General features: G+C 36.1%; 1 long non-coding RNA gene across 1 annotated transcript in view; it reads right to left on the reverse strand.

Annotated features, from left to right (window-relative positions):
• Nucleotides 1-16,292, reverse strand: part of LOC307179610 — a 305,248-nt gene that overhangs the window by 23,254 nt on the left and 265,702 nt on the right. Inside the window, exon 7 of the long non-coding RNA XR_013825443.1 lies at nucleotides 4,809-5,035. This is a non-coding gene — a long non-coding RNA (uncharacterized lncRNA). The remainder of the gene's footprint in view (nucleotides 1-4,808; nucleotides 5,036-16,292) is intronic.

The following is a 16,292-nucleotide window of genomic DNA, read 5'->3' on the forward strand; positions in this document are numbered from 1 at the left end:
AACTTCTGTAAAATGGGAAAGGAAATAGCCACCCAAATCCAGGAAACACAGAGTCCCAGGCAGGATAAGCCCAAGGAGAAACACACCGAGACACATAGTAATCAAATTGACAAAAATTAAAGACAAAGAAAAATTATTAAAAGCAACAAGGAAAAAGGACAAATAACATACAAGGGAACTCCCATAAGGTTAACAACTGATTTCTCAGCAGAAACTCTACAAGCAAGAAGGGAGTGGCACGATACATTTAAGTGATGAAAGGGAGAACCTACAACCAAGATTACTCTACCCGGCAAGGATCTAATTCAGATTTGATGGAGAAATCAAAAGCTTTACAGACAAGCAAAAGCTAACAGAATTCAGCACCAACAAACCTGCTCCTCAACAAATGCTAAAGGAACTTCTCTAAGTGGGAAACAAAAGAGAAGAAAAGGACCTACAAAAACAAACCCAAAACAATTAAGAAAATGGTAATAGGAACATACATATCGATAGTTACCTTAAATGTGAATGGATTAAGTGCTCCAACCAAAAGACACAGGCTCGCTGAATGAATACAAAAACAAGAGCCATATATATGCTCTGTTCAAGAGACCCACTTCAGACCTAGAGGTACATACAGAATGAAAGTGAGGGGATGGAAGAAGATATTCCATGCAAATGGAAATCCAAAGAAAGCTGGAGTAGCAATACTCATATCAGATAAAATAGAGTTTAAAATAAAGAATGCTACAAGAGATAAGGAAGGACACTACATAATGATCAAGGGATCAATCCAAGAAGAAGATATAACAATTATAAATATATATGCACTTAACATAAGAGCACCTCAATACATAAGGCAACTGCTAACAGCTGTAAAAGAGGAAATCAACAGTAACACAAAAATAGTGGGGCACTTTAACACCTCACTTACACTAATGGACAGGTCATCCAGACAGAAAATTAATTAGGAAACACGAGCTTTAAATGACACAACAGACCAGATAGATTTAATTGATATTTATAGGACATTCTATCCAATAACAGCAGATTACACTTTCTTCTCAAGTGCACATGGAACATTCTGTAGGAAGACCACATCTTGGGTCACAAATCAAGCCCTGGTAAATTTAAGAAAATTGAAATCATATCAAGTGTCTTTTCCAACCAGAGCACTGAGATTAGCAATAAATGACAGGGGAAAAAAACGTGAAAAACACAAACACATGGAGGTGAATTCTATCAAACATTTAGAGAAGAGTTAACACCAATCCTTCTCAAACTGTTCCAAAAAATTGCAGAGGAAGGAACACTCCCAAACTCATTCTATGAGGCTACCATCACCCTGATACCAAAACCAGAAAAAGATACTACAAAAAAAGAAAATTACAGACGGATATCACTGGTCAATATAGATGCAAAAATCCTCAACAAAATACTAGGAAACAGAATCCAACATCACAATAAAAGGATCATACACCATGATCAAGTGGGATTTATCCCAGGGATGCAAGGATGCTTCAATATACGCAAATCAATGTGATACACCATATTATCAAATTGAAGAAGAAAAACCATATGATCATCTCAATAGATACAGAAAAATCTTTTGACAAAATTCAACACCCATTTATGATAAAAACTCTCCAGAAAGTGAGCATAGAAGGAACCTACCTCAACATAATAAAGGCCATATACGACAAACCCACAGCAAACATCATTCTCAATTGTGAAAAACTGAAAGTATTTCCTCTAAGGTCAGGAACTAGACAAGGATGTCCACTCTTGCCACAATTATTCAGCATAGTTTTGGAAGTCCTAGACACAGAAATCAGAGAAGAAAAAGAAATAAAAGGAATACAAATTGCAAAAGAAGAAGTAAAACTGTGACTATTTGCAGATGACATGATACTCTACACAGAGAATCCTAAAGATGCTACAAGAAAACTACTAGAGTAATCAATGAGTTTGGTAAAGGCAGGATACAAAATTAATGCACAGAAATCCCTTGCATTCCTATACACTAACAATGAAAGATCATAAAGAGAAATTAAGGAAACAATCCCATTCACCATTGCAAAAAAAAATAAAATACATAGGAATAAGCCTTCCTAAGGTGGTAAAAGACCTGTACTCAGGTAATGATAAGACACTGATAAAAGAAATCAAAGAGGATACAAACAGATGGAGACATATACCATGTTCTTGGATTGGAGGTATCAATATTGTGAAAATGACTCTACTACCCAAAGCAATCTACCGATTCAATGCAACCCCTATCAAATTACCAATGGTATTTTTTACAGAACTAGAATAAAATATCTTAAAATTTGTATGGAGACACAAAAGACCCCAAATAGCCAAAGCAATCTTGAGGGAAAAAGACCAAGCTGAAATAGTCAGATTTCCTGACTTCAGACTATCCTACAAAGCTACTGTAACCAAAACAATATGGTACTGACACAAAAATAGAAATATAGATCAATGGAATAGGATAGAAAACCCAGAGATAAACCTATGCACCTATGGTCACCTAGTCTATGATAAAGGAGGCAAGGATATACAATGGAGAAAAGACAGTCTCTTCAATAAGTGGTGCTGGGAAAACTGAACAGCTACATGTAAAAGAATGAAATTAACACCATATACAAAAATAAACTCAAAATGCATTAAAGACCTAAATGTAAGAACAGACACTATAAAAGTCATAGAGGAAAACTTAGGCAGAACACTCTTTGACATAAATCACAGCAAGATCTTTTTTGATCCACCACCTAGAGTAATGGAAATAAAAACAAAAATAAACAAATGGGACCTAATGATACTTAAAAGTTTTTGCACAGGAAAGGAAACTACAAACAAGACAAAAAGACAATCCTCAGAATGGGAGAAAATATTTGCAAATGAAGCAATGGACAAAGGATTAATCTCCAAAATATATAAACAGCTCATGCAGCTCAATATTAAAGAAACAAACAACCCAATCCAAAAATGGGCAGAAGACCTAAACAGACATTTCTCCTAAGGAAACATACAGATGGCCAAGAAGCACATGAAAAGCTGCTCAACATCACTAATTATTAGAGAAATGTAAATCAAAACTACAATGAGGTATCACCTCACACCTGTCAGAATGGGATTCATCAGAAAATCTATAAACAATAAATGCTGGAGAGGGTGTGGAGAAAAGGGAACCCTCTTGCACTGTTGGTGGGAATGTAAATTGATACAGCCACTATCGAGAACAGTGTGGAGGTTCCTTATACAACTAAAAATAGAATTACCATATGATCCAGGAATCCCATTCCTGGGCATATACCCAGTGATAACCATAATTCAAAAGGACACATGCACCCCAATGTTCATTGCAGCTCTATTTACAATAGCCAGGTCATGGAAGCAACCTAAATGCCCATCGACAGACGAATGGATAAAGAAGATGTGGTATATATACAGAATGGAATATTACTCAGCCATAAAAAGGAACGAAACTGGGTCATTTGTAGAGACGTGGATGGACCTAGAGACTGTCATACAGAGTGAAATAAATCAGAAAGAGAAAAACAAATATCATATGTTATCGCATATATGTGGAATCTAGGAAAATGGTATAGATGAAGTGGTTTTCAGGGCAGAAATAGAGACACAGATGTAGAGAAGAAACATACGGACACCAAGGGGGGAAAGGTCAGGGTGGGGTGGGGCGTGGTGGAGGTGGGATGAATTGGGAGATTGTGATGGACATGTATACAATAATATGCATAAAATAGATAAGAACCTGCTGTATAAAAAAGTAAATAAAATTCAAAAATAAATTAAACGTTGATAGAATTTAAACATTTGCTTAGAAAGTGTTAAGAAAGAATTAGATTCACATTTTAGGGTTAATCTATTCCCTGGGGATGGCAACTGATGGGAGTGAATAATGAAGAGCAATTTCAATGTACTATCATTTAAAAGGGAAGTTCAAGGCAACACTTTCCAATACAACTGGCTTCACAATACAATTCGAAATAATACACCAGATGGCTTTTAAAAAGTACGCTTTTATTCTTTCTGTTACCTGATGCAATATCTGAAACGATCTCCCATCATGATATAGTCACCTGAGTTCTGAGAATTCACATGTGATGAGTAGTTTCTCAGATGTCATCACTGACTCTGAATAAAATCCCTTAACACTTAGCAGATATTAGTAACAGAACATTTATGAGGCCAAAATAGCACTGAAGGTCCAATAAGCCTAGAATCCATGAATGCATGATATTACTACTCACACTCTTTACTGGTCAAGTGATTAGATAGAATGGACATAACTGCAGGTGTCTGAGGTCAGTGTCATTAACCCTTCCCCTAATAAGCCTCCCCTTGGAGAAGGAAATGGAACTGAGATTAATGATACATTAACAGTAAAAGTTTTTAGTTTTGTAGTTCCTTTGTAATTCTTTACTAGAAAGGACTCAACCATTCCTGCTGGTGATTGCTCTGTAATTATTTCTTTTATAGAATATAAGGAAATTGTATTTTAAAATAGGGTCCTGGCTCTTTATAGTTGGAGACTAAAACCATTGATGCGTTAGGATGAATAAAATGCAAGAAAGTGACAGTGATGTACTGGTTTTACATAGAGCTGTTAAAATTAGTATGAAGCTAGCAAACCCTAAATTGTGAGAAAGCTGAAATCAGACAATTGCCCCAGTGCACAATCCTTTGTATGCTCCCAAGCCCACTCTTTATTTATAGGAAGATTCACAATATGGGAGGAGGCACTCCTTTCTTGTTTCTATGACATCACAGTCTCCCCAGTTTCCCCATGTGTGACTTACCCTGCTTCTTTTCTATGCGCTCTGCAAGTTCTTCTCTTCCAATTGGCCGTGAAATGTAGGGTTTCTTGCAGCTTCCTTCTAGATCGTCATCTTCCATATGTTCTCTGTCTAGGCAATTTCAACCACAATCCGGTCACCACATATATGCCAGTGATCTTCAAGTTCAAATAGCTCTGTACTGAATTTGTGCCAAAAAATTGCCTCTTTGATGTTGCTATTGGATGTCTCTACAGGAAATCAAGCACAAAATGGATAAAACATGGATCGCATGAGCTTCCTCCAAAAACAGTCTCCTCTCTGATGACCCCTAGTTAGAAAATGGATTCAACATTCATCCTGCTCTAAAGGACAGAAAACTGGTGTCTTCATCAGCCTCTCCATCATTTCAGTGTCCCATACATCTCTCTCCTCCCAGCACAATTAGTAGTTCCTTTATCCTTTCTCCATCTAATATTTTCAGCTACTGAGTGGAAAGAACTTTTAAAACTCCTCCTCACATAGCAAAAATATAAAATAGAATGAAACAATCATGTACATGGAAAATTTTCCCCAAATATTAGTTAATAACTGCAGAAATGAAAATCATCATTGATCACATACTGATATGGTATCACCTGATGTAAAAGCATTGTTGCAAGTAAAACAAAAGATAACCAATAGATTTAATTGCACTCTACTAACAAACATGTTAGAGCCTAGAAACGTCTCAATTGTTCTAACAGAAATTGCATAGAAAAGTATGAATCTAATTAGACTTGAAAACAAACTGAAAATTGACACTATGTCAAAAAGCATCTTGTAGTGGATTCAGTGTAAAGTTATTTATCCAACTTAGGAAATAATCACTGGTGCATTACAAAGAATGGTAGTTACGTCTTCAATTTTTGTATTACTTTATTTTTCTTTTTACAAAATATATGAAACTAGTTCTAACCACCCCCCTTTTACTCCCTGAAGTATGTCAAGCCTCCGTTAAGCTCAAATAAGCCTAAATTCAGAGAGGGAATTTTGCATTTTATCCCATTTAAAAATGTCAAATCCATTTCCTCAACAGCATTATATTAGCATTACCAGCCCCACTCCTTTTGTTGTCAGTGATGTTTAGCTGTGTTTTAGTCTTTAATACAGAGTTTGCAAACTATTCAATATAAGAATTTGAAAGCAAATAAACTGATGCAAATTACAATGGAAGAGAAACTGAGTTTAAACAGATCTCTTAAATATTTTCTCTCCTTCCCATTACTATTCACTTCATTCATATTACATTTTGCATTTTTGAAGATGTATTTTTCCCCCATGACTATTCTGAATTACTGCTCATTCTTAATATTTTCCCTTTTTTGTTTGTTTACACCATGTTTTGGAAATAAATTATTGTTCATTTGTATTAACATTGAATAAATACATTTAATAACATGCATATTTTTGAAGGATATTTTATTAATATAGTATTGAATACAGGAAAAGATATTAGGAGAATATACTATGTCATGTAGACTATTTTTTCCCTAAGATGTCATGAACTTATACTTCCCTCAAATATTTTCTCCTACATTTTTTCCATTGTGACTTTTTATTAATAAAAAACAAAGATTATAAATAAAATCAAGTGGTTCAATTAGACATATTCCAAACATACCTTTGTGGTATTTATAATCATGTGAACACAAGGTTTTTACTTTAATGAAAAGTGGAAATAAATTTATTGATGATTCTGTTATGTTGGGTTACTTTGCACAACTTTAAAATAAAAACATGGTTTTAAAAATTGATGTGTGCTTTTGGTTGATCTACACAATTAAAATATAACAATATTGCTCCTTTACCTTTCCATACTAAATAGCTTTACATAGTTTAACTCATAATATAATATATGAAGATTGTTCTAAATTTTTTGATAAAATAATTTTAAAAATTGTATATTTATGTTCCTAAATTAAACCTTAGTTCTAGAAGCAATACCACTAGAAGCTTCTGCTTTATAGAGTTGTCTTTGTTCAGGTTATTTATGAATTCCCCATAGAAAAGAGCATCATTCCTTATTCTAATGAACTGCGTAACCTACTCTTACACTATCAAATCAAAACCCTTATATAATAATGCACTTACAATAACATACCAGTTTGTAGAATGGTCTCCCACTGTATTTCCAAACAATATTTCTTTTGAAGTATTTAGTTGTCATATGGCACATACAGTTTTAACCTTGCATCTAATTCCTAGATAATTGACATAAATATTTATATGGTTGAACTTTTATCCTAATGTGTGTTATACAATTGCTACCATTAATCATTTCCCAAAGGTTTCCTTTTCAGGCTCATACAGTGTTTCAAAGTCGTATTATTCTGCAAAGCAGTTTTTATGATGTGATAGTCAACTCTAGGCTTTAACCTAGGCTAGTGAGTAATGATAACTCATTAATATGCTTTATAAAAATCTCACCTTTACATTTTTAGGACATCTAATTATATTGTTGCCAATATTCATTTCATTAATTCTTATGTCTGGTAATGTTTATTTTGCTACCTTTATATATTTGTACTTCATATTATAACTTTACATATTGTATTATTACCTTGACATCTTTCTACTTATCTAATCATAGCTGCAGCTACTAAATTATTTTTAATTCAGGCAAGCATTTTTAAATAGTAATTATTATAAGCAAACAATTTGCTTTCCATTATTGCTGGATAATTACATTTTAAAAACCTATACTTTAATTTTCCACCTATTTTTTGCAGTAAGTTGCTCAAGTATGATCTTAATTTTATACAGTCAAAAAGTCACTAATAATTATTACATTTGTGGTTAATGTACCACTCACTATTCTGTAACAATTTTAAATCCTTTTCTCATAAAAATGTGAGTTCATAGATTAAGTAGTGACAGATTCTAATTTCCTTTCAAAATATTTCATAATGTATATTGCTTGTTTCTACTAGGAAACATTACTCCTTTGTGTAAGTGTTCTGAGGAATAAGTTTTTTGGACTCAGGGCAATATCGAGTGTATCAAAGCAGTTAGTATTGCAGTGTTCAATACCAACTGAACGCCTCAGAGGGGATGAGTGTCCATGAAGTACAATTCGATTCATCCATTACTTTTCCAAGTAACATGAAACTGAAATACATTTATTCCATGTAACAATAAGCTGATTCTTAAAACCATAAAAGAAAGCATAACTACATTAAAAATGGTAACAATATGTAATTATTGAACAGCAACAGTAAAATGGTATAATGTATAAATGAAGCATAACACTTCCTCAAAGGACTTCAAATCTACAAAGGAGTACTTATGATTTATTTTTAAAATTTAAATTTTGGAGGGTAATAATAAGTTATACTATTCATAATTTTCCTTCATATACTTTATTAATAGATGCTTTGCAAATTTAAAACCTACTTGAAAATCATATCCTTTCATCTATTCAATTGCCATTGGAGAACAGCCCTTGGTAATAGTAAGTTTTATTTATTGATTAAATGTGAGTAAATATACACACTCGTATATGTGTGTATGTGTAAAATACACGTTTTTTTTAATGGACAGATGTAAACCTTCTCTCACAGTGAAACTGGCTCTGCCTTGTGTTGTTTTGTTTTGTTCATTTTTTGGTTTTTAGTGTCTTGTGGAAGCCTATATATTCACTCAGAGTTGAAGATAATAAGAGAATCTTAACAGGTGATTAGATAATTCAAATGTTGGCATATGTGATTCCGTTTTGCAGATATAATTAAAGTCCCTAATCAGTTGACTTTGTTTTAACCAAGAGAGAGATTACCATGGGCAGGACTGACCTAATCAGGTGAACCTTTTAAAGAGACTCAAAGCAGCAGACACATTCAAAGCAAGAGGTACACTCCTCCCAGCCTCTGACAAACAAATACATGTGCTGTGAACTGTCTATGGAGGGCACCACGTGGCAAGAACCTACAGGTGGCCCCTAGGTGCTGAGAGCAGCCCCTTGCCAATATTCAGCAAGAAAATGGAACTTCCATTTCTACAAGTGCAGGGAGCTGAATTCTGACGACAACCAGTTGGATGAAAACTTTTGAGCCTCAGATGAGAGAGCAACCATGGCTGACACCTTGATTTCAGCCTAGTGAGACCCTCAGTAACGAACCGAGTTACCTCATAATCCCACAGAAATTGTGAGATAGTAAACTTTTGTTTCAAGCCACAAAATTTGTACTAATTTGTTATGAAGCAATAGGAAACTACCCATACTATAAAGAAAAGGAGTAGAGGGATTTAGAGATATATTAGATTTGTAAAATAAAAAGGTACTTTTAAGTAAAAAACAGAAAGAAAATTTGAAGCATAAAGTATCGGGCGTGAGGTTTCTTACCATTTGAAATGAAGTTCCCAAGCTAGAAGTACTATGCCTTAGTCACTGCCCATTAACCTCCTAAATCATAAAGTTTTTAAGTGAAAGATGAATTCTGAATATCTATTCTGTGCCATTTAGGCTAAAAAGTTCTTATACTTACTGACCTACCTCTGTTATTTATTATTTATATATTTAATCTATATGCATGACTAATACAGAATGAATGAGCTAAATTTGGACTATGTCCATAAGTTGATTTGAATTTTTCAATATATGGTTATAAGCACAATTAAGTCTTCTTATATAATTGCAACTAGATCTTGGTCAAAGTATGATGTATAAAATCTGTTGAAACTTTAAGCATTAACCAGCCCTAAGATCTCAAAATTTATAAGTAGTACTGAAATATATATATATCAAAATAAGTAGTACTGAAATTGAATATGTAAAACTAAACTTTTCAAGATATTACGGTACCTCCTCCCTCCCAGTGATGTGAATTAAGCTCATTGAGACTTGAGTTAAGCACTCATAGCTTCATCATTCATGAATCAGGCGAATACTAATCCTGTAAAAATAGGAAATAACCTGTAATGTTTAGTTTTCCGTGTCAACTTTCTAGACTACAGTACCCAATTACTCAATCAAACACTATTTTTCATGGTATTGCTCTGACATACTCTGTAGATGTGATTAAGGTCCATAATGAGTTGACATTAAGTAAAGGAGATTATCCTAGATAATCTGGGTGAACCTGATTCAATCATTTTAAAGGTTTTAAGAGTAGAATTGAGGTTTCCCTGAAAAAGAACTTGCCTATGGACTGCAGCTTCAGCTCTTGCCTGAGAGTTCCAGGCTGCTCTTCCTGAAGGCCTGCCCTGTAAATTTCAGAACTGCTTAGCCAGCCCACACCATTCTGTAATGCCATTCCTTACAGTAAGTCTTGTAATATATGTACTGTATTGGTTCTGTTTTGCTGGCGGGACCCTAATACGTAACGCCTCTGGTTTGCAAACTTATGACAACGGAAACTCTCATGGATATAAAATCCTTTTGGTGGATTTTTTACTCACTTAAATAATTATCAAAGGCATAATACTTAAATAACTAAGCAAACAAACTTCCTAATAGCAGGCAAACACATCTACCATGGAGCAACTGAAAATTAGCAGCCCCAACGAACCATGCTGGATTTTATGAAATAAAAATTAATATGATATCCATATATCTTCACAGTGAGTGTTCAAAATAAATAGTGGTTAATAAATGTTCCACATGTATACAGTTATTGCTGAATTGATTTTCAGTTTGAATTATGCACATACATGTATAATATTATGCAAAACAAAAAAAAAGCTAAGAAGAAAAGGGGCTTCTCAGAGAGCATGTACTCTCTTACGAGGGCAAGCTTTAAACGGCATTGAGGTCACATCACCAAGGATTCAATCATTTCTGACAATCCCTTCAACAGCAAGGATTATGGGCTGACATCTCATTACTGGAGTACTGAAACATGAATAATTTGTTCTACACTGATGAACAGGAGATAGTGAAAGCCATCCAGTTACAAGGTATGAGAATAAACTCTAAATATATTACAAGAGAATAATTATGGAAAAGAAATATTAATGAAAGCTTTGTAATTATGTATCTTATAATTATATATATACTTTTTTATTATAAAGGACTTGTAGTTATCAGGTGTTGTTCTTATTTAAACAATAAAAGTGTTTTTTTTTAAATTTATATTCCCCTAATTCTCAAATTTCCTGAGAATTTAAATGGCAGAAAAATAATAAAAGTGAGAGAAAGAACAGAATAAAAATTAATATTTACTTTAAAATGAAAGATTAGTTGTATAAGCCTTCTTGGGATGGAAAATATACACATTCTTCTGTTTTTTCTTGTATTACATGTGCTGAAGTTAAAAATGCAGAATAACTGTATATTCAATGAAAAGGGTAAATGTGAACACACATCAGAAGTACGTCAGAAGAAAGTGTAAATATTGTGTTTATTTTATAAAGGAAATACTGCTTTCTAAAAATATATGATACTTCATATTTAAAACATAAAAAGATACAAAATCAACTTTATGATGAATTTAGAATGTTTGCTAGAATGAACCAATATTCTAATTCAACAAGTTTACTAATATAGAAACTACAAATATCTCTGCCCACATTCTTAAAGTGCACAGAGCAAAGATGGAGCAAGACAGGTGTTAAGGACTGAATGTTCACATTCCTTCCAAATTCATATGTTACGGCTCTAAATCCCAATGTGATAGTATTGGGAAATGGGGTCTTCAGGAGAGTTTAGATGAGGTCATGTGAGTGGGGTCCTCCTGATGAGATTAGTGCCCTTACAAGCAGAGACTAGAGAGCTTGCTCCCCCTCTTTCTGCCATGTGGGGACACAGCAGGAAATGGCCATCTGCAGGCCAAGGCCTCATCACACAACCATATCTGCCTGCATCTTAATCTTAGACCTCTAAACCTCCAGAACTGTGAAAAATAAATGTCTGTTGCTTAAACCTTCCAGTGTACAGTATTCTGTTATAGCAGTCCAAACTGACTAAGACAATAGGTGTCATAAATGTTCAAGCAAGTGTAAGGCATTTGGTGTTGCAGAAAAAATAAGCCTGCATCATAAGACTGATATTGATATTTCACCCAAACTACAGCATTGCCATCAGTGATGAAAAATCTCATTTGTCCAAGAATTAAGGATAAACGTCCTCCATTTCATTAAATGAATTAAACTTTGAGTTATTAAAAATGTGTTTGATTATTAAAAGATAGCATTGGAAAATTACTGCCTATTGCTTTAAACTATCTTTTTTAACATCTTTATTGGAGTATAATTGCTTCACAATGCTGTGTTAGTTTCTGCTTTATAACAAAGTGTATCAGCTATACATATACATACATCTCCATATCTCCTCCCTCTTGCATCTCCCTCCTACCCTGCCTATCCCACCCCTATAGGTGTACATAAAGCACCAAACTGATCTCCCTGTGCTACGCGGCTGCTTCCCACTGACTATTTTACATTTGGTAGTGTATATACGTCCATGCCACTCTCTCACTTCGTCCCAGCTTAGCCTTCCTCATCCCCATGTCCTCAAGTCCATTCTCTACGTCTGCATCTTTATTCCTGTCCTGCCCCTAGGTTCTTCAGAAACATTTTTTTTTAAATTCCATATATATGTGCAGGCACACGCCATTTGTATGCTTACTTTCTGACTTACTTCACTCTGTATGACAGACTCTAGGTCCATCCACCTCACTACAAATAACTCTATTTCGTTTCCTTTTATGGCTGAGTAATATTCCATTGTACATATGTGCCACATCTTCTTTATCCATTCATCTGTCAATGGACACTTAGGTTGCTTCCATGTCCTGACTATTGGAAATAGAGCTGCAATGAACATTGTGGCACATGACTCTTTTTGAATGATGGCTTTCTCAGGGTATATGCCCTGTAGTGGGATTGCTGGGTCATATGGTAGTTCTATTTTTAGTTTTTTAAGGAACCCACATACTGTTCTCCAAAGTGGCTGTATCAATTTACATTCCCACCAACAGTGCAAGAGGGTTCCCTTTTCTCAACACCCTATCCAGCATTTATTGTTTGTAGATATTTTGATGATGGCCATTCTGAGTGGTGTGAGGTGATACCTCATTGTGGTTTTGATTTGCATTTCTCTAATGATTAGTGATGTTGAGCATCCTTTCATGTGTTTGTTGGCACTCTGTATATCTTCTTTGGAGAAATGTCTATTTAGGTCTTCTGCACATTTTTGGATTGGGTTGTTTGGTTTTTTGATATTGAGCTGCATGAGATGCTTGTATATTTTCGAGATTAATCTTTTGTCTGTTGCTTCCTTTGCAAATATTTTCTCCCATTCTGAGGGTTGTCTTTCCGTCTTGTTTATGGTCGCCTTTGCCGTGCAAAAGCTTTTAAGTTTCATTAGGTCCCATTTGTTTATTTTTATTTCTATTTCTCTAGGAGGTGGGTCAAAAAGGATCTTGTGATTTATGTCAGTGTTCTGCCTATGTTTTCCTCTAAGAGTTTTACAGTGTCTGGCCTTACATTTAGGACTTTAATCCATTTTGAGTTTCTTTTTTGGTATGGTGTTAGGGAGTGTTCTAATTTCATTCTTTTACTTGTAGCTCTCCAGTTTTCCCAGCACTACATATTGAAGAGGCTGTCTTTTCTCCACTGTATATTCTTACCACCTTTATCAAAGATAAGGTGATCATATGCGTGAGGGTTTATCTCTGGGCTTTCTATCCTGTTCCATTGATCTATCTTTCTCTTTTTATGCCAGTACCGTACTGTCTTGATTACTGTAGTTTTGTAGTATACTTTTAAGTCCAGGAGCCTGATTCCTTCAGCTCTGTTCTTCTTTCTCAAGACTGCTTTGGCTATTTGGGGTCTTTTGTGTTTCCATACAAATTGTGCAATTTTTTTGTTCTAGTTCTGTGAAAAATGCCACCAGTAGTTTGATAGGGATTGCATTGAATCTGTAGATTGCTTTGGGTAGTACAGCCACTCTCACAATGTTGATTTTTCCAATCCAAGAACATGGTATATCTCTCCATCTGTTTGTATCATTTTTAATTTCTTTCAACCATGTCTTATAGTTTTCTGCATACAAGTCTTTTGTCTCCTTAAGTAGGTTTATTCCTAGGTTTTTTATTCTCTTTGTTGCAATGGTAAATGGGAGTATTTCCTTAATTTCTCTTTCAGATTTTTCATCATTAATGTATAGGAATGCAAGAGATTTCTGGGCATTAATTTTGTATCCTACTTTACCAAATTCATTGATTAGTGGAGCCAGGAGGTCTATTCTGGAGCAATGTCCTGAACTTGGCTCTCCCACCTCAGAGGCTCAGGCCTGACACCTGGCCAGAGCACCAAGACCCTGTCAACCACATGGCTCAGAAGAAAAGGGAGAAAAGAAAGAAAGAAAAGAATTAATTAAATAAAGTTATTAAAAAATTAAAAAAATATATTACTAAAAATTTTAAAAAAAGGACAACAAGAGCAACCAAACCAAAAAAACAAATCTACTAATGAAAGCAAGTGCTAAAAGCTATACTAAAAAAAAAAAGAAAGAAAACAAAAAAGGACAGACAGAACCCTAGGACAAATGGTGAAAGCAAAGGTATACAGACAAAATCACACAAAGAAACATACACATTCACAAAAAGAGAAACAGGACAAATATATATATATATATATATGTGTATATACACACACACACACACACACACACACACATATATAAAGGAAGAGAGCAAACAAATGTACTGATGATAATAAGCTATAAATACTAACCTAATATAAACATAAAACCAGAAACAAATTAGAAGCAGAAAGCAAACCCCAAGTCTACAGTTGCTCCCAAAGTCCACCTCCTCAATTTGGGATGATTTGTTGTGGATACATGTATTCCACAGATGCAGGTACATCAAGTTGATGGTGGAGCTTTAATCCGCTGCTCCTGAGGCTGCTGGGAGAGATTTCCCTTTCTCTTCTTTGTTCTCACAGCTCCCGGGGCTCAGCTTTGGATTTGGCCTCGCCTCTGTGTGTAGGTCACCTGAGGGCGTCTCTTCTTCTCTCAGACAGGACGGTGTTAAAGTAGCGGCTGATTCGGGGGCTCTGGCTCACTCAGGCCAAGGGGGAGGGAGGGGCACGGAGTGCGGGGCGGGCCTGCGGCAGCAGCGGCCAGCGTGACGTTGCACCAGCCTGAGGCACCCCGTGCATTCTCCCGGGGAAGTTGTCCCTGGATCCCGGGACCCTGGCAGTGGCGGGTTGCACAGGCTCCCGGGAGGGGAGGTGTGGTGAGTGACCTGCGCTCACACACAGGCTACTTGGTGGCGGCAGCAGCAGCCTTAGTGTCTCATGCCCCTCTCTGGGGTCCGTGCTGGTACCCGCGGCTCGCGCCCGTCTCTGGGGCTCCTTTAAGCAGCACTCTTAATCCCCTCTCCTCGCGCAGCAGGAAACAAAGAGGTAAGAAAAAGTCTCTTGCCTCTTCAGCAGCTCCAGACCCCTCCCCGGACTCTCTACCGGCTAGCCGTGGCGCACTAACCCCCTGCAGGCTGTGCTCACGCCGCCAACCCCAGTCCTCTCCCTGCGCTCCGACCGAAGCCCGAGCCTCAGCTCACAGCCCCGCCCGCCCCGGCGGGGGAGCAGACAAGCCTCTCGGGCTGGTGAGTGCCGGTCGGCCCTGATCCTCTGTGGAGGAATCTCTCCGCTTTGCCCTCCGCACCCCTGTGGCTGCGCTCTCCCCTGCAACTTCGAAGGTCCCCCCTCCGCCACCCGCAGTCTCCGCCCGCGAAGGGGCTTCCTAGTGTGTGGACACCTTTCCTCCTTCACGGCTCCCTCCCACTGGTGCAGGTACCATCCCTATCCTTTTGTCTCTGTTTATTCTTTTTTCTTTTGCCCTACCCAGGTACGTGGGGAGTTTCTTGCCTTTTGGGAGGTCTGAGGTCTCCTGCCAGCGTTCAGTAGGTGTTCTGTAGGAGTTGTTGCACGTGTAGATGTATTTCTGTTGTATTTGTGGGGAGGAGGGTGATCTCCGTGTCTTACTCCTCCGCCATCTTGAAGGTCCCCCCCAATCTATCTTTTAACAAAGTATAAAATTAACACTGAACATAGAGCCATTCACAGTCCATGTAACCCCCCTGGGTTTATTTGTCCATTATTTGCAGATCTGTCATAGAGAGTGAAGGGCAAAACTAGGTTTAGTTGATTTCCTTACTGCAGATCTTAAAATAGCCCACATGTATTTTCTGACCAATGAAATAGAAGCACAGAAACACTTCATGTCTCTTTTAACTCCATCTATAATGTATATATAGTTAGGCAATATTCTCTTAAAATTAAAATAATAATAGCAAACTTATGTCAAGAAAATGGACATAATGTATACATGCATATATTTAAGATTACTATAATTTTAAAAAGTGGTAATGAATATTCCTAATTTTACTTTCTCCAAATATTGTTTTTTTTTTTTGCTCACTGTATATAACATCATAGAATATTTTATTTTCAAAATTTATCTGAAATAATTTCTTCAAATATCACAGAACTTCATATGGTCATAGAGTTGATCATTTTAAAGTA

Source organism: Stenella coeruleoalba (assembly GCF_951394435.1).
Source record: "Stenella coeruleoalba genome assembly, chromosome: 21".
Lineage (NCBI taxonomy): Eukaryota > Metazoa > Chordata > Mammalia > Artiodactyla > Delphinidae > Stenella > Stenella coeruleoalba.